This window comes from Tachypleus tridentatus, chromosome 4 (genome assembly GCF_004210375.1).
Source record: "Tachypleus tridentatus isolate NWPU-2018 chromosome 4, ASM421037v1, whole genome shotgun sequence".
NCBI lineage: Eukaryota > Metazoa > Arthropoda > Merostomata > Xiphosura > Limulidae > Tachypleus > Tachypleus tridentatus.
In genome coordinates, this window is record NC_134828.1 from 108,028,351 (window position 1) to 108,056,331 (window position 27,981).

The following is a 27,981-nucleotide window of genomic DNA, read 5'->3' on the forward strand; positions in this document are numbered from 1 at the left end:
GCCAGTTCTTGTACCCTTTCACGGAGAAACTGGTGAATTTCTCCTCTCAGTTCAAACACACGAAACAGCACAGGACCACGTGACAACCACCTCACTTCAGTGTGGTACAAAAGAACAGTGTGTTCCTGACCCATTTCCTCACAAAGTGACTGAAACAATCGATGATTCAAAGCTCGGCTGCGAATAAAGTTTACAACCTTGACACAAATATCCAGAGTTTTCTTGAGATCTGGGGGCAATGTCTTTGCTGAAAGAGAGTGACGATGAAGAAAGCAGTGAGTGATTTTCAGATTAGGAACTTCTTTCCTCATTAATGCAGCAAACCCAGAACGATTGCCCAGCATTGCTGGTGCACCATCTGTACATATTGAACCAATTTTGTCAAGGTGAAGTTCGTTTCTTGAGAAAACTTCTTGTATTTTGTTAAGCACATCTATAGCTTGTGCAGTTGTCTTTAAGGACTGACAGAAAAGGAAACTTTCTTCTACTTTTTTCTCCTTCGCGTAACGAACTACTGCCAATAGCTGACAACAGTTGGATACATCTGTTGATTCATCCACTTGTAGGCTAATCTTAACTGGACTAGCCTTGATGTCAGCTACAACTTGTTCCAGGATGTCAACACTCATGTCGATGATTCGGTTATGGATTACATCATTTGACAAAGACACTTGTTGGAGTTTCTTCTCAGCTTCCTTGCCGAGAACAATCTTTGCCATTTCAAGGGCACATGGCTTGATCAGTTCTTCACCAATTGTATGGGGTTTCTTTGATTTAGCAATCTGGTATGCAACTTCATAAGAAGCACGCAGTAAAGGTTTCTCTGTTGGCGAAAATCCATAAGTCGGCAATGTGCCAACCTGATCAAACCTAGCTCTTTTGACCCTTAATGTCACAATGTCACTTCCTGCATCCCTGCCACCATGTTTGTTCTTGAAATGTTCATCAAGCTTTGATGGCTTCAAGTTCGCATTGGAGAAGAGTGTGCTGCACAGGATACACTGTGGACGTTGTGTCCCATCCTTCTCTGTAGTACAGGTGAAACCAAACTTGACATATTCGTCATTTCACTTTCGTTTCTTCGACATACTGCAGACAAATCTGGAAAAGAAACACATTCATGTGTAGGTGTTTTCTTTTTTTTTATGAATTACCTCTAAAATATGTGATGGAGAGACTGAAATACCTGGTTTAATCAGTAGATTTGTAGGCATGACAATACATTCTATGAAAATATTGTAACGGCTACACTGCTACAGTGATGATGTATGTTATGTAAACAACCCATCGCTCATTTAAATAAATGTGTAGAAAGCAAAATCTGAAATAATACATAACCAATCTTCCACCCTACTGTTATGCATCAGAAAAAAACAACAACATTGAAACAGGGAGACCATAACTCACGTGTTGATGGCACGGATGGGTGGTGTGGACTGAGACGTGATGATAACCTCCCTCTCTCTCCGTGTTGCGCACGTGTCCTGTACGCGTTCCTTCCTTGTCTATCCAAATGACATACCCGTTTGTTTACCCTGTATTGGAATCTGATGCAACTTTACCACTTCATTAGGAAATCAGGTTTAGGTTTAACTTTATCTCGGAACACTGCTGAAGCAAAAATGTTTCTTCTTAGGAGAAATATAAAGCATACTCTTATGTAAAAATATAGATTTGCTTTAATTATTCATGGGCATCCTCGCACCACTTGGGAATCATCTTCGCACCCCTAGGGGTGCAGGCACCAGTTAAGAACCCTGCTTCTTGACACTATCAGGGAGAAAATAGCATATTTTACTCATAATTATCCTACGAAGGTCGATTTTATGAAAACAAGTCTTATAAATTTCATATACCCTTACTCCATAGATGTAAAATGAACAAACCCAAACTGTTTAGGAATTCTCCTTCACACTTATATTTTCTATAGTTTGGCGATTGAATCAGTAAACACCTTATATTAGAGCACATTATGAAACATAATACCTATACTGTTTTAAAATATGAATCACGTTTATCCACGTAAAAATAAAGAATAAGAGAACTTTTATGTGCCAAGTCTATGTTGTATGTTAAAATTTAGGAATGTAGAAGAAATAACTAGAAAAGCGGAATTGGTGCGCGTGATTTTTCGTTCGCAACAATATTAAATTATGTGAATATGAAAGATAGTCTCTAAAGTATTTTCCGTTTCTTCTTATTGTCGACGTAAATTTCATTTGGTGAGTAACCAGAACGGTACAGAAAGATTAATGGAGTGATTGATAGAAAGTTCTTCTTCTTCGAAAGAGAGAAAGAAAAGAACCGAAAGTATAGATTCTTTTAAGTGAGAAACATATAAACTAGAGAAACGTTATTTACGAACGAATTGAACTATTTCACAGGAATTTAAAAGTCGTTTTGTCCGAACTTTACAATCGTTAATTGATTAAGTCCATTCTCATAGCTTACATTTACGGTAAAGCTTCTTGATCGATCTGCCGCCGTTATTTCCAGATTTTGAGTTTAAAATAACAATTCGTACAGTTAATTCGTGACGGGCAAAGTAGAATTGTGTGGTGTGAGACCGATAACATTGGAAAAAAGAAGTTGTTAAACAAAAGTAATGTGATTAAATCGTGATCACACGTGTCTGACTGATCAATGCGACTTCACAAACATCACGCTTATCACAGGACAATTTAAAATTTATATCAAAATTTTAAAAAATAAGTAGATGATGGCCATGCGTGAAGGAAGCAGTCTGATATATCAGGTATGGGTTCCAACTAGACACCTCACACAAAACTTTAAATATTGCTTCATTACCCTCAAAAATTAATTTCTCTAAGGCTAGTAAGGAGAAAAGCTGCTATTTGTATCATTAATATCAGTTCCAAATGTACGAGGAATATGTTCTTCGGAAGTTTGAAAACGGCCTACGAAGAAAAGATTGCATTTCTCTGATGCAGTACACTCGACAAGTTGTTTATAAGGAGATCTCGCTGTATTTGTATTGATACACGTAAGTAAGAAGAGAAATTTGATTGTGATATGTTTTCTTCAGTAATTAAAATTTGGTACTTCTGAGATCGTTCCACAAAAGGTGTAGTAGATATATGATATAGTTTTAGAAGTTTTTGTTTTTGGAGAAAATCAATTAAAAAAAGCAGGTTCCTCATAAATATTCTGCGAAGTTTTTTCTACCAACGATGTTTACAAAAGGCCTCGGAACAGTAATTATAACCTGTCTGTGTTGGTGTTCCTCTTAGTACATACAATTGTGTAGGTCGGAACAATAAACACCTTTTTGAACTATCGAAAATATGAAGAATAACAGAAAGTTTTTGTGGAAATATGCATTTAACGAAGATTAAGCAGCACAGTAAAGGTTTTATGAGAAATGTAGGAAATACATGTCACTTTTAGGAATATCGGAAATGTTTAAACTCTTTGTTTAGTAGATCTCCCTAAGTAGATGAGAAAGCACCCTCTGAAAATTACCTCAGAAAATGTCCAGTTCGCAACCATATACATTCATACTTTTGACGACTTAGAAAAGTTAATTGAGTTAGTAAACCTAAATAAATCGGATAAGGTTTTAGGAAACTCACCATTAAAAGTATAATTTTCCAAACAATATTTAGATTTATATTAATAACTGTTAAAGAGGTGAAGGATGTTATGTTCTGCTTGCTAAAAGAACAACAAAAATAATTGTTTATTCGGTTATGGTAAACTATATACATCTGAAAATTATTATACAAAAATGATACTTGCACCATATAAATGACAATCACAAAATAACGAAACTCTTGTCAGGAAGTTTTCATTCGCATTTCTATAAAATTTCGATCATTAATTGACTAAGTCAATTCTGACATTCTCATTCAAGGTAAAGTAACTTGAGCTGTCTGTTTTTTCGATACTTTGAGTTTCTATCTGTTGAGGGTTATGTGGCTGTTTAGTCTCTAATCATGTGTCAGTTAAATGACACCTGTGTAGTTTATGGACATAGCGACTGATTTGAAAATGAAAAATATTAAAGAACAAAAGATGTGGAGAAAGATGAATAACACGTTCTTAACTGGTGAAGGCGACACCATCCGAAGAGATGTAAATTTCAATAGAAATACGTCAGGATGGCCGAGCGGTCTAAGGTGCTGCGTTCAGGTCGCAGTCCGGTTTTCCGGGCGTGGGTTCGAATCCCACTCCTGACATTGAAATTAACGTTTTACCTCTTTTCATTCGTACGTTTACGTGACTCAAGTGGTGAAGAAAAATTCAGGTACCAGTAGTTAAGGTTTGAAAAGGACAACAATCACATGATTTCATTCGAAGGAAAGTGTTAAAAGCGAAAACTTGTTCTAGGTGGGAAAATGAACTACATAAATTTGATTATTAATTGCTTTACTATCAAAATATAATAATTGTGATATCTCTACAAACGAAACAAAATATGTGCACTGGAAATAGAGTATAATTTTAGGTGATATCCTTTATGATAGTGGTTCTTAACCTTTTTCAGTGTTTGCACTTCATTTAAATTAGTAATCATTTCTCGCACCACCTGGAAACTTAAATATAAAAAAAGCTAAAAATACAAAGTTGATGTAATCAAAATTTTTTTTTAAATCTTCATACATACAGCATACCTATTTTCAAGACAAAAATTCAGGGTACATAATGAAAAATTAATTTCAATTTTGTTAATGATTTTTTATTTAGCCTGTAATGCACAGTAAACTTAGTGACTTCGTTGCTGCTGTTTTTTCTCTATGATGGCATCAAATCTTGGCGTCTTTGTACTAAGTGCCACTCGCATGTCATGTTCAGAATTCAGCCAATTTCTGCATTTTGTTTGTATGTGAAGTAGACAAGAAAATCCTTGTTCACACAAGTAAGTAGTTGCAAATGGTAACAGCACTTCAAGAGCTTTCTTCGCTAATGCAGAATATGCTTCCAGCTGAGAAGCCCAGAAGTGTTCCAGCTGACTATTGGTGAACTCCATTTGGATTTCACGATTGTGTCTAAGGTCGATGAGATCTTCCTTGATGCCGCTGACATCTTCCAAATTCTGCATGAAAGGATTCAGGATCCAGTTGTCATAGGTTTGCAGCTCTCCACACGAGAAGTAACCCTCAAATGAAGTACGCGGCATCTGCATATGTTCAACAACTTTTGCAACAAAGTCTGGATGCAGGGTAGAATTTTCTGCGACTGTCTCTTCCAGGCAGGGGAAATTTGCCAAATTCCCCATCTTCACACACTTTATCCACAAGACAAGTTTTTCTTTGAATGCAGCCAATTTAGCGCTTGCAGTCACAATGTTGAGTCCCCTTCTTTGCAGAGAGAGATTGAGTTCATTGAGAGCTAAAAACACATCAGCCAAATAGGCAAGCATCTGAGCAAAACTAGGTTCTTTGAAATATATAGCCAGTTCTTGTACCCTTTCACGGAGAAACTGGTGAATTTCTCCTCTCAGTTCAAACACACGAAACAGCACAGGACCACGTGACAACCACCTCACCTCAGTGTGATACAAAAGAACAGTGTGTTCCTGACCCATTTCCTCACAAAGTGACTGAAACAATCGATGATTCAAAGCTCGGCTGCGAATAAAGTTTACAACCTTGACACAAATATCCAGAGTTTTCTTGAGATCTGGGGGCAATGTCTTTGCTGAAAGAGAGTGACGATGAAGAAAGCAGTGAGTGATTTTCAGATTAGGAACTTCTTTCCTCATTAATGCAGCAAACCCAGAACGATTGCCCAGCATTGCTGGTGCACTATCTGTACATATTAAACCAATTTTGTCAAGGTGAAGTTCGTTTCTTGAGAAAAGTTCTTGTATTTTGTTAAGCACATCTATAGCTTGTGCAGTTGTCTTTAAGGACTGACAGAAAAGGAAACTTTTTTCCACTTTTTTCTCCTTCACGTAACGAACTACTGCCAATAGCTGACAACAGTTGGATACATCTGTTGATTCATCCACTTGTAGGCTAATCTTAACTGGACTAGCCTTGATGTCAGCTACAACTTGTTCCAGGATGTCAACACTCATGTCGATGATTCGGTTATGGATTACATCATTTGACAAAGACACTTGTTGGAGTTTCTTCTCAGCTTCCTTGCCGAGAACAATCTTTGCCATTTCAAGGGCACATGGCTTGATCAGTTCCTCACCAATTGTATGGGGTTTCTTTGATTTAGCAATCTGGTATGCAACTTCATAAGAAGCACGCAGTAAAGGTTTCTCTGTTGGCGAAAATCCATAAGTCGGCAATGTGCCAACCTGATCAAACCTAGCTCTTTTGACCCTTAATGTCACAATGTCACTTCCTGCATCCCTGCCACCATGTTTGTTCTTGAAATGTTCATCAAGCTTTGATGGCTTCAAGTTCGCATTGGAGAAGAGTGTGCTGCACAGGATACACTGTGGACGTTGTGTCCCATCCTTCTCTGTAGTACAGATGAAACCAAACTTGACATATTCGTCATTCCACTTTCGTTTCTTCGACATACTGCAGACAAATCTGGAAAAGAAACACATTCATGTGTAGGTGTTTTCTTTTTTTTATGAATTACCTCTAAAATATGTGATGGAGAGACTGAAATACCTGGTTTAATCAGTAGATTTGTAGGCATGACAATACATTCTATGAAAATATTGTAACGGCTACACTGCTACAGTGATGATGTATGTTATGTAAACAACCCATCGCTCATTTAAATAAATGTGTAGAAAGCAAAATCTGAAATAATACATAACCAATCTTCCACCCTACTGTTATGCATCAGAAAAAAAACAACAACATTGAAACAGGGAGACCATAACTCACGTGTTGATGGCACGGATGGGTGGTGTGGACTGAGACGTGATGATAACCTCCCTCTCTCTCCGTGTTGCGCACGTGTCCTGTACGCGTTCCTTCCTTGTCTATCCAAATGACATACCCGTTTGTTTACCCTGTATTGGAATCTGATGCAACTTTACCACTTCATTAGGAAATCAGGTTTAGGTTTAACTTTATCTCGGAACACTGCTGAAGCAAAAATGTTTCTTCTTAGGAGAAATATAAAGCATACTCTTATGTAAAAATATAGATTTGCTTTAATTATTCATGGGCATCCTCGCACCACTTGGGAATCATCTTCGCACCCCTAGGGGTGCAGGCACCAGTTAAGAACCCTGCTTCTTGACACTATCAGGAGAAAATAGCATATTTTACTCATAATTATCCTACGAAGGTCGATTTTATGAAAACAAGTCTTATAAATTTCATATACCCTTACTCCATAGATGTAAAATGAACAAACCCAAACTGTTTAGGAATTCTCCTTCACACTTATATTTTCTATAGTTTGGCGATTGAATCAGTAAACACCTTATATTAGAGCACATTATGAAACATAATACCTATACTGTTTTAAAATATGAATCACGTTTATCCACGTAAAATAAAGAATAAGAGAACTTTTATGTGCCAAGTCTATGTTGTATGTTAAAATTTAGGAATGTAGAAGAAATAACTAGAAAAGCGGAATTGGTGCGCGTGATTTTTCGTTCGCAACAATATTAAATTATGTGAATATGAAAGATAGTCTCTAAAGTATTTTCCGTTTCTTCTTATTGTCGACGTAAATTTCATTTGGTGAGTAACCAGAACGGTACAGAAAGATTAATGGAGTGATTGATAGAAAGTTCTTCTTCTTCGAAAGAGAGAAAGAAAAGAACCGAAAGTATAGATTCTTTTAAGTGAGAAACATATAAACTAGAGAAACGTTATTTACGAACGAATTGAACTATTTCACAGGAATTTAAAAGTCGTTTTGTCCGAACTTTACAATCGTTAATTGATTAAGTCCATTCTCATAGCTTACATTTACGGTAAAGCTTCTTGATCGATCTGCCGCCGTTATTTCCAGATTTTGAGTTTAAAATAACAATTGGTACAGTTCATTCGTGACGGGCAAAGTAGAATTGTGTAGTGTTGGACTGATAACATTGGAAAAAGAAGTTGTTAAACAAAAGTAATGTGATTAAATCGTGATCACACGTGTCTGACTGATCAATGCGACTTCACAAACATCACGCTTATCACAGGACAATTTAAAATTTATATCAAAATTTTAAAAAATAAGTAGATGATGGCCATGCGTGAAGGAAGCAGTCTGATTTATCAGGTATGGGTTCCAACTAGACACCTCACACAAAACTTTAAATATTGCTTCATTACCCTCAAAAATTAATTTCTCTAAGGCTAGTAAGGAGAAAAGCTGCTATTTGTATCATTAATATCAGTTCCAAATGTACGAGGAATATGTTCTTCGGAAGTTTGAAAACGGCCTACGAAGAAAAGATTGCATTTCTCTGATGCAGTACACTCGACAAGTTGTTTATAAGGAGATCTCGCTGTATTTGTATAGATACACGTAATTAAGAAGAGAAATTTGATTGTGATATGTTTTCTTCAGTAATTAAAATTTGGTACTTCTGAGATCGTTCCACAAAAGGTGTGCTAGATGTATGATATAATTTTAGAAGTTTTTTTTTTTGGAAAAAATTAATAAAAAAAAAAGCAGGTTCCTCATAAATATTCTGATCAGTTTTTTCTACCAACGATGTTTACAAAAGGCCTCAGAATAGTAATTATAACCTGTGTGTGTTGGTGTTCCTCTTAGTACATACAATTGTGTAGGTCGGGACAATAAACACCTTTTTGAACTATCGAAAATATGAAGAATAACAGAAAGTTTATGTAGAAATATGCATTTAACGAAGATTAAGCAGCACAGTAAAGGTTTTATGAGAAATGTAGGAAAAACAAGTCACTTTTAGTAATATCGGAAATGTTTAAACTTTTTGTTTAGGTCGCTCCCTAATTAGATGAGAAAGCACCCTCTGAAAATTACCTCAGAAAATGTCCAGTTCGCAACCATATACATTCATACTTTTGACGACTTAGAAAAGTTAATTGAGTTAGTAAACCTAAATAAATCGGATAAGGTTTTAGGAAACTCACCATTAAAAGTATAATTTTCCAAAACAATATTTAGATTTATATTAATAACTGTTAAAGAGGTGAAGGATGTTATGTTCTGCTTGCTAAAAGAACAACAAAAATAATTGTTTATTCGGTTATGGTAAACTATATACATCTGAAAATTATTATACAAAAATGATACTTGCACCATATAAATGTCAATCACAAAATAACGGAACTCTTGTCAGGAAGTTTTCGTTCGCTTTTCTATAAAATTTCGATCATTAATTGACTAAGTCAATTCTTACGTTTTCATTCAAGGTAAAGCAACTTAAGCTGTCTGTTTATTCGATACTTTGAGTTTCTATCTGTTGAGGGTTATGTGGCTGTTTAGTCTCTCATCATGTGTCAGTTAAAGGACAGCTGTGTAGTTTATGGACATAGCGACAAGATTTGAAAATGAAAAATATTAAAGAACAAAAGATGTGGAGAAAGATGGATAACACGTTCTTAACTAGTGAAGGCGACACCATCCGAAGAGATGTAAATTTCAATAGAAATACGTTAGAATGGCCGAGCGTTCTAAGGTGCTGCGTTCAGGTCGCAGTCCGGTTTTCCGGGCGTGGGTTCGAATCCCACTCCTGACATTGAAATTAACGTTTTACCTCTTTTCATTCGTACGTTTACGTGACTCAAGTGGTGGAGAAAAATTCAGGTACTAGTAGTTAAGGTTTGAAAAGGACAACAATAATATGATTTCATTTGAAGGAAAGTGTTAAAAGCGAAAACTTGTTATAGGTATGGAATGAACTACATAAATTTGATTATTAATTGGTTTACTATCAAAATATAATAATTGTGATATCTCTACAAAAGAAACAAAAGATGTGTATTGAAAATAGAGTATAATTTCAGGTGATATCCTTTATGACACTATCAGGGAGAAAATAGCATATTTTACTCATAATTATCCTACAAAGGTCGATTTTATGAAAACAAGTCTTATAAATTTCATATACCCTTACTCCATAGATGTAAGATGAACAAACCCAAACTGTTTAGGAATTCTCCTTCACACTTATATTTTCTATAATTTGGCGATTGAATAAGTAAACACCTTATTTTAGAGCACATTATGAAACATAATAACTATACTCCCTTAAAATATGAATCACGTTTATCCACGTAAAAATAAAGAATAAGAGAACTTTTATGTGCCAAGTCTATGTTGTATGTTAAAATTTAGGAATGTAGAAGAAATAACTAGAAAAAAGCGGAATTGGTGCGCGTGATTTTTCGTTCGCAATAATATTTAATTATGTGAATATGAATGATAGTCACTAAAGTATTTTCCGTTTCTTGTTATTGTCGACCTAAATTTCATTTGGTGAGTAACCAGAACGGTACAGAAAGATTAATGGAATGATTGATAGAAAGGTCTTCTTCCTCGAAAGAGACAAAGAAAAGAACCCAAAGTTTAGATTCTTTTAAGTGAGAAACATATAAACTGGAGAAACGTTATTTACGAACGAATTGAACTATTTCACAGGAATTTAAAAGTCGTTTTGTCCGAACTTTACAATCGTTAATTGATTAAGTCCATTCTCATAGCTTACATTTACGGTAAAGCTTCTTGATCGATCTGCCGCCGTTATTTCCAGATTTTGAGTTTAAAATAACAATTGGTACAGGTCATTCGTGACGGGCAAAGTAGAATTGAGTGGTGTGAGACCGATAACATTGGAAAAAGAAGTTGTTAAACAAAAGTAATGTGATTAAATCGTGATCACACGTGTCTGACTGATCAATGCGACTTCACGAACATCACGCTTATCACAGGGCAATTTAAAATTTATATCAAAATTTTAAAAAATAAGAAGATGATGGCCATGCGTGAAGGAAGCAGTCTGATTTATCAGGTATGGGTTCCAACTAGACACCTCACACAAAACTTTAAATATTGCTTCATTACCCTCAAAAATTAATTTCTCTAAGGCTAGTAAGGAGAAAAGCTGCTATTTGTATCATTAATATCAGTTCCAAATGTACGAGGAATATGTTCTTCGGAAGTTTGAAAACGGCCTACGAAGAAACGATTGCATTTCTCTGATGCAGTACACTCGACAAGTTGTTTATAAGGAGATCTCGCTGTATTTGTATTGATACACGTAAGTAAGAAGAGAAATTTGATTGTGATATGTTTTCTTCAGTAATTAAAATTTGGTACTTCTGAGATCGTTCCACAAAAGGTGTGCTAGATATATGATATAATTTTAGAAGTTTTTGGTTTTCGAGAAAATCAATTAAAAAAGCAGGTTCCTGATAAATATTCTGCGAAGTTTTTTCTACCAACGATGTTTACAAAAGGCTTCAGAACAGTAATTATAACCTGTCTGTGTTGGTGTTCCTCTTAGTACCTACAATTTTGTAGGTCGGGACAATAAACACCTTTTTGAACTATCGAAAATATGAAGAATAACAGAAAGTTTATGTAGAAATATGCATTTAACGAAGATTAAGCAGCACAGTAAAGGTTTTATGAGAAATGTAGGAAAAACAAGTCACTTTTAGTAATATCGGAAATGTTTAAACTTTTTTGTTTAGGTCGCTCCCTAAATAGATGAGAAAGCACCCTCTGAAAATTACCTCAGAAAATTTCCAGTTCGCAACCATATACATTCATACTTTTGACGACTTAGAAAAGTTAATTGAGTTAGTAAACCTAAATAAATCGGATAAGGTTTTAGGAAACTCACCATTAAAAGTATAATTTTCCAAACAATATTTAGATTTATATTAATAACTGTTAAAGAGGTGAAGGATGTTATGTTCTGCTTGCTAAAAGAACAACAAAAATAATTTTTTATTCGGTTATATACATCTGAAAATTATTATATAAAAATGATACTTGCACCATATAAATGTCAATCACAAAATAACGGAACTCTTGTCAGGAAGTTTTCGTTCGCTTTTCTATAAAATTTCGATCATTAATTGACTAAGTCAATTCTTACGTTTTCATTCAAGGTAAAGCAACTTAAGCTGTCTGTTTATTCGATACTTTGAGTTTCTATCTGTTGAGGGTTATGTGGCTGTTTAGTCTTTCATCATGTGTCAGTTAAAGGACACCTGTGTAGTTTATGGACATAGCGACAAGATTTGAAAATGAAAAATATTAAAGAACAAAAGATGTGGAGAAAGATGGATAACACGTTCTTAACTAGTGAAGGCGACACCATCCGAAGAGATGTAAATTTCAATAGAAATACGTTAGAATGGCCGAGCGGTCTAAGGTGCTGCGTTCAGGTCGCAGTCCGGTTTTCCGGGCGTGGGTTCGAATCCCACTCCTGACATTGAAATTAACGTTTTACCTCTTTTCATTCGTACGTTTACGTGACTCAAGTGGTGGAGAAAAATTCAGGTATTAGTAGTTAAGGTTTGAAAAGGACAACAATAATATGATTTCATTTGAAGGAAAGTGTTAAAAGCGAAAACTTGTTATAGGTATGGAATGAACTACATAAATTTGATTATTAATTGCTTTACTATCAAAATATAATAATTGTGATATCTCTACAAAAGAAACAAAAGATGTGTACTGAAAATAGAGTATAATTTCAGGTGATATTCTTTATGACACTGTCAGGGAGAAAATAGCATATTTTACTCATAATTATCTTACAAAGGTCGATTTTATGAAAACAAGTCTTATAAATTTCATATGCCCTTACTCCATAGATGTAAGATGAACAAACCCAAACTGTTTAGAATTCTCCTTCACACTTATATTTTCTATAATTTGGCGATTGAATAAGTAAACACCTTATTTTAGAGCACATTATGAAACATAATAACTATACTCCTTAAAATATGAATCACGTTTATCCACCAAAAAATAAAGAATAAGAGAACTTTTATGTGCCAAGTCTATGTTGTATGTTAAAATTTAGGAATGTAGAAGAAATAACTAGAAAAAGCGGAATTGGTGCGCGTGATTTTTCGTTCGCAATAATATTTAATTATGTGAATATGAAAGATAGTCACTAAAGTATTTTCCGTTTCTTCTTATTGTCGACCTAAATTTCATTTGGTGAGTAACCAGAACGGTACAGAAAGATTAATGGAATGATTGATAGAAAGGTCTTCTTCCTCGAAAGAGACAAAGAAAAGAACCCAAAGTTTAGATTCTTTTAAGTGAGAAACATATAAACTGGAGAAACGTTATTTACGAACGAATTGAACTATTTCACAGGAATTTAAAAGTCGTTTTGTCGGAACTTTACAATCGTTAATTGATTAAGTCCATTCTCATAGCTTACATTTACGGTAAAGCTTCTTGATCTATCTGCCGCCGTTATTTCCAGATTTTGAGTTTAAAATAACAATTGGTACAGTTCATTCGTGACGGGCAAAGTAGAATTGTGTAATGTGAGACCGATAACATTGGAAAAAAGAAGTTGTTAAACAAAAGTAATGTGATTAAATCGTGATCACACGTGTCTGACTGATCAATGCGACTTCAGAAACATCACGCTTATCACAGGACAATTTAAAAGTTATATCAAAATTTTAAAAAATAAGAAGATGATGGCCAAGCGTGAAAGAAGCAGTCTGATTTATCAGGTATGGGTTCCAACTGGACCCCTCACAGAAACCTTTAAATATTGCTTCATTACCTTCAAAAATTAATTTTTCTAAGGCTAGAAAGGAGAAAAGCTGCTATTTGTATCATTAATATCAGTTCCAAATGTACGAGGAATATGTTCTTCGGAAGTTTGAAAACGGCCTACGAAGAAACGATTGCATTTCTCTGATGCAGTACACTCGACAAGTTGTTTATAAGGAGATCTCGCTATATTTGTATAGATACACGTAAATAAGAAGAGAAATTTGATTGTGATATGTTTTCTTCAGTAATTAAAATTTGGTACTTCTGAGATTGTTCCACAAAAGGTGTGGTAGATATATGATATAGTTTTAGAAGTTTTTGTTTTTGGAGAAAATCAATTAAAAAAAGCAGGTTCCTCATAAATATTCTGCGAAGTTTTTTCTACCAACGATGTTTACAAAAGGCTTCAGAACAGTAATTATAACCTGTCTGTGTTGGTGTTCCTCTTAGTACCTACAATTTTGTAGGTCGGGACAATAAACACCTTTTTGAACTATCGAAAATATGAAGAATAACAGAAAGTTTATGTAGAAATATGCATTTAACGAAGATTAAGCAGCACAGTAAAGGTTTTATGAGAAATGTAGGAAAAACAAGTCACTTTTAGTAATATCGGAAATGTTTAAACTCTTTGTTTAGGTCGCTCCCTAATTAGAAGAGAAAGCACCCTCTTAAAATTACCTCAGATAATGTCCAGTTCGCAACCATATATATTCATACTTTTGGCGACTTAGAAAAGTTAATTGAGTGAGTAAACCTAAATAAATCGGATAAGGTTTTAGAAAACTGACCATTAAAAGTATAATTTTCCAAAACAACATTTAGTTTGATATAAATAACTGTTAAAGAGGTAAAGGATTGTATGTTCTTCTTGCTAAAAGAACAAAAAAAAATTTTTTTTATTTGTTTATGGTGGAGTATATACATCTGAAAATTATTATATAGAAATGATATTTGCACCATATAAACGTCAATCACAAAATAACGGAACTCTTGTCAGGAAGTTTTCATTCGCTTTTCTATAAAATTACGATCATTAATTGACTAAGTCAATTCTTACGTTTTCATTCAAGGTAAAGCAACTTAAGCTGTCTGTTTATTCGATACTTTGAGTTTCTATCTATTGAGGGTCATGTGGATGTTTAGTCTCTCATCGTGTGTCAGTTAAATGACAGCTGTGTAGTTTATGGACATAGCGACAAGATTTGAAAATGGAAACTTAAGCTCAGTTTTTGATGTATTAATGGTATTGATACAATCAATAATGTTGTTATGTAATTAATTAATACAACTAAGAACACAGAAAACACCGGCCTATTAATATGATAATTGTCTGGCTTTTTTAACTATGTGACAACAACCTTAAAGAAATTAAGCTAACTCTCCAATTTAATTAGTAATTTTTATTAGAAAAAATTTGAAACCAAATGATAAAAGAGACAAATTTGCGTAAAGTAAACAACAAACCAGATCGCTTGATAGGTCAAATTTAGGTTTCTATTGGGTATAAATAATGTAGTGTAAAAGACTAAAAATAACTTTTAGCTTTTATTGAAAGATGGAATTTTAAGAGGTGCTTCTTGGTGTTAATTGAACTAGAAATGTGAGAACGTATAAGAAACAGACATATACACATATACTGACGCTTATTTCTATGGATTTAATGATAGTGATTTTTTTTAAATTCAACTATAGCCCAGTAAAGTATGGCTGAAAACTCCATTGTCGCAAACAAGAGTTTGTAATGACACTCCTTCTTTAAAAATATTAGATAAACCTTAGAAAATTATGGCTGTTACCTGAAGGAATGATATTCTTGGCAGTTTTGTCATCACTTTTATTAATAGGGTTACTATACAGCTCGTCTGCCTTTACTTCTAATGAAAGTTAAATATTTATAGGAATTAGATAGTTTATATGTCTGCCTTGTTTGTTATATTAGAATTTATTTCTTTTTAAGTTAAAAACCGTTGAATTTATCACGACTCACAAGTCATATCCGTACATAAATTTAACTTAAAAACTAAGTCGACCCCAGATATAAAACACTAAATGTGCAATCGTAACATCTTTTTATAAAGATTCGATGGTCCTGAAAAGTACCTTTAATTATAACTCAGTAACTAGTAAAAATCATTATCACCTTGTACAGATCCTGTTGAACCTGTAGAACAGAAGAAGGACATTTTACATTTGAACGTTTGTAGGCCTTGTTTATGTCCTCCTTTCAGCCCGCAAGCCCCATATAACTTTTAAAAGATGCTGTCACATAATAATCATAGGGTAACAAGTTATAGGCTGAAAGGATGTGAGATTTGATGTAAATCACACAACAGATATAGTTTTATTCTCAAAAGATTGTCTGGAATGTCTTATAGTTTCGATATGTTCTATTTAACCCTTAAACAGCGGTAATGTTGTAGTTAGCAGCAGCAAATGATGATGGGTGCCGTTTAAAGGTTAAATTTGTAGGAATTATAGATTGTTGTTCAATGTCAAACATATTCACGACCATATACTTCACTGATGAAAAGTTTAGGTTTCTCTATTTAATACTTTGATGTGTGTAGTTTTCCAGTCCACCATCGACCCACAATGAGATGCGATCTTCATTAAGTTCATCCGTAAAATCTACGAGAAACTATCCTAGAGATGGATGGTTAGTTCCAACTGATATATAAACGACATCATATCACAAAACAGGCAGACCTAACTTTCAAATGTGTTGTGCAATTTCAGTCAATCGTGAGAAGTGGTGAGTCAGCTGTAAAGATATTTGTTTTGTCACTCTGAAGAAAATATTCGTGTTTGCGCTTTCAGCGGGGAGAAATAACTACATGATTGACATCAGAAATAATCTTGGCTGGAACACGCATTAATGTACAATATTCTTTAACAAATGCTACATACATCAACTGGGTGACATCCATGATATTAACACTCACTAAACTTATAGACAAGGTTTCGTTCCGTACAGAATACATCTACCCTTAAGTTAAGAATTTGTTTTTCTGCACCATTCACGGTATAATTATTGTTAATTCCTTTTGATTCCCCAATAACTCTATCCACCGTATACTAACTGACCTGTATGTGTTATATCTATGGTTGAGGACAAGAGCGGTGTATAATGAAGGACTAGAGTTACTCATTTATTTATATCATCGTACATGTTGAAACAATGTTGGTGTATGTAAGGGAGAATTATCACACGTTGAAAAACACCTTGTTCTTGATTTAGGTAAAGTACTATCGGAATATGTCGATATTGAAACGGCATATGTGAATAAAAATGAAGAAAAAAATTTGTTATTGGTTGAGGTCAGATATCAAAATATTTCCTGTAAATTCATTTTTGGAAGGCAAAGATGTAACTTTTCTCTCGTTACTATCGATGTCATTCCAGAACTTTCTTTCGAAGTGCTGTTGTCATGGTGTCTTATAAATAAGTTTGATGTTTGGTATGAGTCCCTAGCAATTATCTTTGGTTCTTCAGTGTAACGAATATGGGAAATATTTCTTCTTTAATTTTAGTAGGCCAAAGGTTTTTAAGAACACAGCTGAAGCTACAGCAATAAAACTGAGACTCTTAATGATCTTGATGTTGAGGTATCATGTCTCCACCGACAATGATACTGGGCTTAGTGGCCTGGCATGGCCTAGCGCGTTAAGGCGTGCGCTTCGTAATCTGAGGGTCGCGGGTTCGCGCCAAACATGCTCGCCCTCTCAGCCGTGGGGGCGTTATAATGTGATGGTCAATCCCACTTTTCGTTGGTAAAAGATTAGCCCAAGAGTTTCCGGTGGGTGGTGATGACTAGCTGCCTTCCCTCTAGTCTTACACTGCTATATTAGGGACGGCTAGCACAGATAGCCCTCGAGTAGCTTTGTGCGAAATTCCAAAAAAAAAAAAAAACTTGGCTTAGTGTAATTTTGTGCTTAACATTAAACAAACAAGCTTTATACCCTTTAAAAATTGTGTCCTTACCGTCAAAATCATAGACAACTTAGTAATAGATTTCATATCTTTCTTTATTAGTGTCAAAATTATATTTTTGTGAAAGATCTGTATCATCCCTAAACTGAAAAAAATACAAATGATTTGGTACTATGACGTAAATTTTACAGTCCATCCCTAAACTGAAAAAAATACAAATGATTTGGTACTATGACGTAAATTTTACAGTCTTCATATTTTATTATTTCACACCAATAATTCTCTGAAAAACATTGTTTTATGGAGTTCTTTTTTAACATTTTGGAATAATATCTATATTGATATAACCTGAGATGATAGGCTTTGATTTTTATCGATAATTTATACCTGTTATAACAACCTACCGATGTAAAAAATCTATCGAAATCTGTAGATATTGACCTTTTGTAGAAATGTTAGAGTAATAGACAATATACTTGGTAGAGCAATGATTATCATTTAATTATGCAAATCCTTTATCACAATTCAAGCAATACAAACTTAAGCCAAGTGAACCCTTCAAAGTACTTTTGATCATGGCTATGAGAAGAACAAATAAAAGAAAAATGATCAGACTTAGCTTCATTAGAACGAGAATATTTGGCTCTTAATATACCCCCCAAAATGTTTATTGTAAAATCATCTGCAAAAATGTTAAAAGAATTTAATTATATTAAAAGACTTTCCCCTTTTTCACACTACATAATCAAATATCTTGTTATTGTCTCTTTCTTTAGCTTGAAAGTTTCCTTATATGTTAGTGGCTGAGGGTGAAAGTAGAGATATCTAAACTGTAAACAAGTCCGTCTCTCTAGGTTCTCCATTTCACTTGTACTAGTGGTTGGTTGGTTGATTTGGTGTTTTACGGTACAAAGCAGCTAGGCTATCTGTGCCTGTACTAGTGAATAGTGAGTTTAATTCCTACACAAAAATAACAAATATAGATATTTATATTAATTCAACCTTCATAAAACATAAAAATATTATTAGAGTGTAAATATGCTTACAAACTCAAAATCACTTTTGTGCCCCATTGCAGAAGTAGATAATGTTTGTTACATAATCTTCCTAAACATTGCAAAAGCAATTGACCAATATGTATAACACGCTGACTTTACATACATGGACTTGACCTTCATGCTCTAATTATGTATTTATACCATATACATCTGAGAACATTACATGTATGAATAGATACTTACATAAAATGTCCAAACTCAGAAAATGTATCACTAACTGTAATGTATTAAAGCGTTGTGTTGTTGTTGTCTAGCATAAAAATACCCAAACGGATAGATATCTGTACTTTTCTCACTGAAAGTAACGAAACCCGATTTGTAGTGTTTTCAGCCCTTAGTGTTATTGTTGAGCCGAATAATTTGATAAGTCAAAAACCAGGAAAGTTATGAATTATAAACCTTCAAAATATTGGTCTCGTAGTGACATATTGTAACAAAGTACTGTTACAAAATTAATTAAAGTTAACACTAAATCATTCATGGTACATTATGCAACTTACAATAAATCATTTATAGATATATTATACATCTGACAACAAATCATTCACAGTATATTATTCAACTGATACAAATGATTCATATTCACATTATAAAGCTGATTCAAAACTTTTTGTAGTAGTTAGAGAAATAACTTTATGTCATTTATATATACAATACACAACTGACACTAAATCATTAATAATTACATTATAAAACTGATTCTAAATATCTCACAGTACATTATGCAACTGATACAAATCATTTATACGTGTATAAGTAACACTAAATCATTTATAGAATACACCATACAGCTGAAAACGAGTTATTTTTCCACATTATACAACTGGGACTAAATCATTCATAGAAACACTATACAACTGAGAATAAATCAGTTATAGCACATTATACAACTGACACTAAATCATTTATAGATAAATTATGCAACATACAGTAAATCATTTATACAACTAACAGTAAATGATTCATGGTACATTATACAACTGACACTGAATGATTCATAATTGCATCATAAAACTGACACTAAATTATTTATAGATACATTATACAACTGAAAATGAGTCATTTCTAGTACATTATACAACTGACACTCAATAATTTATATATACTACACAAATGACACTAAATGATTGACAGTGTGTTTCAAAACCCACATTAAATCATTGTCAGTAAATTGTAAAACTGGCATTAAAATCATTAATTGGTACATTAAACAACTGACAGTCATTTATGCATACATTATGTAGCTGACAATAAATCATTTATAGGTATATTATACAACTAACTATAAATGATTAATGGTACATTATACAACAGATTCTAAATCATTTATAAATGCATTATGCAACTGATTCTAAATCATTTATAATACATTATACAACTAACACTAAATCATTCATAATTGCTTTATATAACCAATTTAAATAATTTATAATATATTATGTATCAATCATTTGTTGTACACTGTATAAACGACACTAAATCATTTATAGGTGCATTATAAAGCTAACACTAAATCATTCATTGTACATTATGCAACTTACACAATATTATTTATAGATACATTATACATCTGACAATTAATCATTCATAATATATTATGGAACTGATACAAGCCATTTATAGTTACATTATAAAACTGATTCAAAATAAGTTACTGTATATTACACTAATAACTCTATATCATTTATATATACATTAAAACAATGTCACCGAATCATTGGCATTAAATTGTAAAACTGACACTAAAACATCAGCACATATACAACTGGCACTCAATCATTTACATACACAAGTAAGTGACACTAAATGATTGGCAGTAAATTGTAAAACTGTCACTAAATCAGTAATTGGTTCATTAAACAACTGACACTTAGACATTCATAGGTACATTATAAACATCAGACTAATTTGTTTATAGATAGATTACACTATACAACTGAGAACAAATCATTTATAGCACAATATACAACTCACACTAAATCATTTATACATATATTACACAACTTAAAGTAATTCATTTATACAAAATTGTACAACTGTTTGTTTTGGAATTTCGCACAAAGCTACTCGAGGGCTATCTGTGCTAGCCGTCCCTAATTTAGTAGTGTAAGACTAGAGGGAAGGCAGCTAGTCATCACCACCCACCGCCAACTCTTGGGCTACTCTTTTACCAACGAATAGTGGGATTGACCGTCACATTATAACGCCCCCACAGCTGGGAGGGCGAGCATGTTTGGCGCGACTCGGGCGCGAACCCGCGACCCTCAGATTACGAAGTACACGCCTTAACGCGCTAGGCCATGCTGGGCAACTGACACTAATTCTTTTATACATGTGTTATAGAGCTAACAATAAATCATTTATAGGTATATTGTACAACTGCCACTAAATCATTCAAAATATATTATACCACTGATAAAATCATTTATAACTGCATTATCTAAATGGTTTTAAATCATTTATAGATAAATTACACAATTGAAAACAAATAATTTACAGGACATTATACAACTGACAGAATAAATCGTTTATACATTCATTATAAACAGACACTAAATCATTCATTGGTACATTATACCACTGACACTAAATCATTCATTGGTACATTATACCACTGACACTAAATCATTCATTGGTACATTATACCACTGACACTAAATCATTCATTGGTACATTATACCACTGACACTAAATCATTCATTGGTACATTATACCACAGACACTAAATCATTCATTGGTACATTATACCACTGACACTAAATCATTCATTGGTACATTATACCACTGACACTAAATCATTCATTGGTACATTATACCACAGACACTAAATCATTCATTGGTACATTATACCACTGACACTAAATCATTCATTGGTACATTATACCACAGACACTAAATCATTCATTGGTACATTATACCACTGACACTAAATCATTCATTGGTACATTATACCACAGACACTAAATCATTCATTGGTACATTATACCACAGACACTAAATCATTCATAGTTACTTTTTACATCTTACTCTAAGTCATTTAATAGCACCTCACACAACTGACCCCAAATTATTTCTTGGAAATTATACACCTGACACTAAATCACTATTAGTGCAGTACACAACTGACAGTAAATCATTTATAGGTACATTATATAACTGATTTTTTACAAGTGACAATAATTTATAGATACGTTATACAATTAACACTAAAGTATTCATAGGTACATACAACTGGCATTTTATCACTCATAGTAACAATTTACACCTAAGTAAAATCATTTATAGTATATTATACAACTGACACTTAATCATTTATAGAATATTATATAACTGACACTTAATCATTTTATAGGACATTATACTACTGACAGTGATTGAGATATAGATACAATTTACAACTGATACTAAATCATTTATAGAACATTATACAATTGACACTAAGTCATCTATAGTACATTATACCTTACATTTAAGTATGAAGTTATTTCAAAGTCATACATATATAGAATAAATTAGTAATTATCGTATGAAAATCAAATGTGGCTACAACCTATAGTCACAGTAAAATTATAATGTATTATTTATAACCACAATTTTAAAAACGTAGGCCTGTGAGATTGATATTTGAAATTATTCTTAAACATCAAGTGTTGCTCGACATTTTCGTACTTAATTTAATAAAGATAGTATGTTAATGTACACTTTATAACAATAGAATTAAAAAATAATATAGAATGAAGAGATATGTAACACTAAGAACACCGACACAGAGTTCGACTCCTACAAGATAACTGTGCAAGTAGTTCACTATGTTTGAATGTTTCATTTCATCCAGTACTAGATAGTGATTAACTCTTCTGTATTAGGTTGCTAGGTTAGATAAATCTGCTTAACAGCAACTTTCAACCCAGTCCCGGTTTCTGTGTGCTTTATTTCCAGCTACTGAATCACTGAAACATTAAAAGAAATATCATTAAAATCTGTAATTTTTTGGCACGTAAAGACGTTACCATATGCTGGTGATAAAAGTATTGTGCTTTAAAAAACAAATGAACAATGAAATATCACCTGTTTAAAGTATTTGCAAGGTGATAAAACTGTATGCTTATCTTATTGTACAGGAAATGCAACATCATACATCATTAAATATCTCATTATATGAAGACTACTATAAAGTATCAATAAAAAATAAACAGCAGCTTATATTGACACATGTAAGCACTGTTTTTTAAAATAACATCAGTAACTTTTTGAAATAGCTTTCAGCTGTTACAATCTTGTAAATTTGTGTGTGATCAAATGTACTTCAAAATTTCACAACACAATGGTGTCTTTCTATATTGTTATTTTATTCTTCATAATTTTTAAAATACTCTCTTTTAATCAAACTGTGCAATTATTCAATTTCAAAATTTTAACTTTCTGAACTATGCAATTATTTTTGCTGGGACTAAAATAGTTATTTTTAATACAAACTTTTGTTGATGTAAAATGAAGTAGATATATTTGTGTGAAATGGATCAAACTGCCCACTTGTAACTCTATTTTCTTTATTTCTTGGTAGGTCAAAAACTGGGAAGATGTTGCTAATATTGAACACTTCTATATTTCTTGATTTAAGTCACATTATCAATACATGAAGAATATCATTCTACAGACTGGTTACCACCTGTTACGATTGAAAAAGTGTTTTGTAAGAGGTGTGATACTCAAATTGGTAACATTAACCTCGACATTCGTAGTAAATAGTGAATCGAACAAATTGTTTTATAGATGAATACAAACGTGCGAAAAACAAACAAACAGGAAAACAACAAAGATTGTACAGTGAAATAACAATAATAAAAGCGATTAATAAAAACTACCATTTCAACAGTATAACTATTTAAGTTATAATTAGAAAGCACACTCCCCCCCAAAAAAAATCAACCATCTAAACAAGAACTCTGCCAAAAACGAAATGATAGTCTAGTAGAATTGAATGGAGGGAGTCGTATGTGTGACAAGAATGTGTGGCACTATTATTGGTGGAGGGTTTTCGTCTGGTAATTTGCATGAAAGACTCATTGCAATGAAATATTTCCAACGGAGGAGCGGTAGGACACTTGTGGTATTCGTAATAAAACACTTTTGTTTATGGAGGGCAGCACTGAATGAGTATAGCGATTCAAGTGAAAGGTAATATACGGAAAAAATTCATTGCAATGAATAAAATATGTATACATTTGCAATATGTAATAATGAAGTCATTTTGCGAATAAAATAAATAAACTAGTAAATTTCTTATTTCTACTGACATGTTTACAACTCTGCTATTTTTTTCTTCTACCCAAGAAGGAAGTGAAATACTGTCAAAGTTGGAAGTATTATGCAGAAAGTGTAAAGACATCTTGGTCCACATTTCAGTAGCTAGTGTATGAGATTTACTTAACCCTTGTTTGAAAATTCAGCAGGATAATAATCCACACCTTGGTTTCCTCTGTATGAAATTATTTGAAATAAAGGAAAGAATTGTGTGTGTATGTGTGTGCGTTTTCTTATAGCAAAGCCACATCGGGGTACTTGCTGAGCACACCGAGGGGAATCGAACCCCTGATTTAGACATACCGCTGTACTAGTGGGGGGCGAAGGAAAGAAATTGGGATGTAAAATTTACAAAGTGATCAGCTTAATGTCCTATACTTTATTGGCTGGAAAGTTTTTAAAAACTAATGAACGTAAAACAAAAAATAAACAAAATACCAGCATACAAAAAAACAGTTAACTGATTATTGAAGTAATATACTTAAAGTAATACCCGCTTATTAATTATTGTTTTGTTCCAGAAATGATATTTTTATCTCTAATATTTTACTACTAAGTACAAATTTATATTTAAATCACTATATCATTCTTTTGCAACTTTTCACAAAATGTTAAGTGCTTGTTCTTTGGATTCAGTCTTCTGAACAACTCACATACAGAATCTCAAACCAAAGAGTGTCTACCATATAAAATTTAACACACTTTTCTTTAAGTTTTAAGTGTAGAAAAAGCTCCTGGTGTACATATCACATTTAAACTCACCCTTGGCCAATCTGTTTTATCATAGAATATTTTTTATAGGAATCGCCCATTGAACAATACTTTTTAACTTTTTCATAATTTTTTCGTCTGTTATTTTCTTTTTCTTTGACAAAATATCATAATATAACAATTAGCATGCCATGCAAATATGGTCAACAAATATTACTTTTAATGATTGCTGTAAAAAACATTCGACATTGCACTATTAAATTTATGACCAAAGTTGAATCTACTTAAACAAAAGATCAATGTTATGTTTCACAGGCAAAAAGATTCATTATGAAAAACACTCATTAGTCAGGACCGTATACACATTTACAATTATTTAACATATTTTATCGTGTTTTACTAGTATAAGAATTTGTTGTAATTTTCTACCATTAATTACATGTTGTACAAGTAATTATTACTTAGCATTTTCAATCCCTTATGTAACTTTCCGCAGCAGACTTTTAGTAAAAATTAGTAAAGAGACCTCTACCGAGGTGAGCATTTTTTGACAGTTGTCGTTTCTACACGAAGTTTCAAAGGGACTTTATTCAATGCAATTTATTCGACCTGATACAATAAAATAATGCATGAATAGAATACCAACATGAAAAAAATTACATCTTTAAACTGTTACTTTCATTTGGTCGACAAAATAAGTCCTCTTTTTTATTGTTATTTCTTTCTTTTTTTCATAAACTTTCCTCATAAAACGAAACATTTTTAATAAGATATATTTTTCTCGGATTGACTGCCTCCCAGTGAAACAGGGTAAGTCTTCACACTGACAATGCTAAAAATCAGTGGACACAGCATATAGCGTGATGTGGGTATGCTATAAGATCTTTGATTGCTTAGACTTGTTTTGCGTTTGAAACTGGTTCTATGGCAGATCGTAAACTTTTCTTTATCAAGTACGTAGTTTTTCATAATCTGAAATATTTAAAACATTTAATTATAAAAGGCTGCGCAACCGTAACAACGTAACATGGGCCAAATATTGATTGATTTCAACGGTGCACGTCTCTAACAGCTCTAGCGGCACGAGTTAACAAACATGACGATCTTGCGCGGCTTTTGCAACACTTCGTGACCCTCCAGTAGTCCTCACATAGTTAACCTCATTTAGTCACAATAACAATATTGTTTTCCAGCACTGCATTAGAAGGTCTGGTTACTTATAGAAAGCAGTTGAACTCAATGAACTTAAAGATTCTTGCTTTAATTATATTATCTATTTCTGTCAAGCAACTATTGTTAGTTTATTCATACACCCTCAAGTCCTTCCTGCATATCCTAAAAATAATTGTTGAACATTTACGTGTCTGATGTAATGGCTTCTCTGCAGCCTAGGTAATGACATGTGTTTGGATTCTATCACTAAAGCTATTGTCACTTTAAGATCTATTTATGAAGTGTCTTTTTACTTTAGTTGTACGTAAGAATTCTTATATTACAAATAATATTTATATATATATTATTTTTCATCTCATGTGCTTCACTACGATGCTTCCAAAGTCAGTACCATTCTTGTATTTTAGTTCAACACATGGCTCGGCATGTTAGGGCGTTTGACTCGCAATTTGAAGGTTGCGGGTTCGAATCCCCGTTTACCGAAAATGCTCACCCTTTCAGACGTTGAGGTGATATAGTGTGATGGTCAATTCCACTATTCACTGTTAAAAGAGTAGCCCAAGAGTTGACGGTGGAGGTTGATAACTAGCTTCCTTCTCTCTAGTCTTCCACTGCTACATTAGGAACAGCTAGCAAAGATAGCCCACTTGTTACTTTGCGCGAATTTCACAACAAACCAAACAGTTTTACATTTCAGCTTTAACAATATTATGTTTTTCCATTTTCAGTAAAAATCTTCTGTGTAGCAGTTCTACACTACAATTCCAACATTATTATCCCTTTACGGCCTCAGTAGCAATATTTTCTCTCAGGTCTATATCACAGTTCTAGCAATATTATATTTTTCCAGCCTCTGTAAGAATTTTATTTTTCAGTTTTACATCAAAACCAATTTATAGAACAAACATTATTATCTTCTTCCAATCTCAATGTCCCCCAGTGGCTCAGCGGTATGTCTGCAGACTTACAACGCTAAAAACCGGGTTTCGATACCCGTGGTGGGCAGAGCACAGATAGCCCATGGTGTAGCTTTGTGCTTTATTCAAAACAACAACCAGTCTAAATATACTATTACTAAGTTTTCAATTTATAAACATATTCCTACGCCTATACCTTGGATTCATGTCCAACTATTTGATTGATGGTTAATTGTGGATTTAGTCCTTTGATAGGATAGAGTTCTTTGATTCACTGCTAGCTTAGCGTGTTTGTTACCACAAAATATCTAAAATAAACATCAAACGGGCAATCATTACAAGTGGTGTTCGAATCATTTTGTCCCCCCCCTCTACCCCAGTGGCTCAACAAGAAATTAGCAGACTAACAATGCTAAAAATCGAATTTCAATATCGATTGTGCAGTTGCACACTAAACAACCAACCGATCAGCCAATTGAATCATTTTGTAAATACAAAGTTACCGTTGTGACTTCTTTTTTGTCTTTCTGTAACTAGGTTGTCATGTGTTCTTTGCTGCATTTTTACAATTCGATTCCGAACAAACAGTAGGCCAGTGTAAGCCCCATATCGAAAAGAATTTTGCATTTTTACATAACATATAGGATTTTCTAATACACACAAAGTTAAAATGAAGTTAGTTAGCCATTCTTTGTAAATTTGAGGAAAGAGTACCGGAAAGTAAACATTCCATATTATTATGAACAATACTGGTATATGACGGAAGCTAAGAAGAGTTATGTGAGTTAATTATAAAGTAAATACGTAAAGCGCCATATAGTTTAGTAGTGGTTAAATGCATAATAGCTTACGCATGCGTACTAATAATGGTTTACTCATGCTAAAATTACCAGCCTTAAATAATTACTTTTAAAGTAATTAAATTAACTCAAATGTTACACAGGTAAATTGATAGCGATATAAAATTATATAATCAGAACTCTATCTTACATGTGGTTTGATAGTGTTACGAAGTTTTAATGAATAGCCGTGTTTTTCAAGGATTTTCTAAATGCCATTGTGTTTGAATGTTTTTCAGAGGGTGTGTGATCAGGTGTGAAGTGCTTACTCACCAACCTCTTCACTTCGTTATCCAAACGTTTTAATTTGACTTGTAAGTGGGGTAACGAAAACGGCGTCAAATCTTTTGGATTTTCACATAGTTTTCGATGACTAAGGTACACCTTTCAACCCTAGTAGCCAACAGCAG

The 27,981-nt window shown here is 33.2% G+C and overlaps 3 non-coding genes across 3 annotated transcripts; all 3 read left to right on the top strand.

The window, feature by feature from the left end:
- The first annotated feature begins 4,115 nt into the window (after positions 1-4,115).
- Positions 4,116-4,199, top strand: TRNAL-CAG (transfer RNA leucine (anticodon CAG)). The gene has a single exon. It is a non-coding gene; the product is annotated as a tRNA-Leu (tRNA).
- A 5,330-nt stretch (positions 4,200-9,529) lies between these two features.
- Positions 9,530-9,613, top strand: TRNAL-CAG (transfer RNA leucine (anticodon CAG)). The gene has a single exon. It is a non-coding gene; the product is annotated as a tRNA-Leu (tRNA).
- A 2,622-nt stretch (positions 9,614-12,235) lies between these two features.
- Positions 12,236-12,319, top strand: TRNAL-CAG (transfer RNA leucine (anticodon CAG)). The gene has a single exon. It is a non-coding gene; the product is annotated as a tRNA-Leu (tRNA).
- The last annotated feature ends 15,662 nt before the right edge of the window (positions 12,320-27,981 follow it).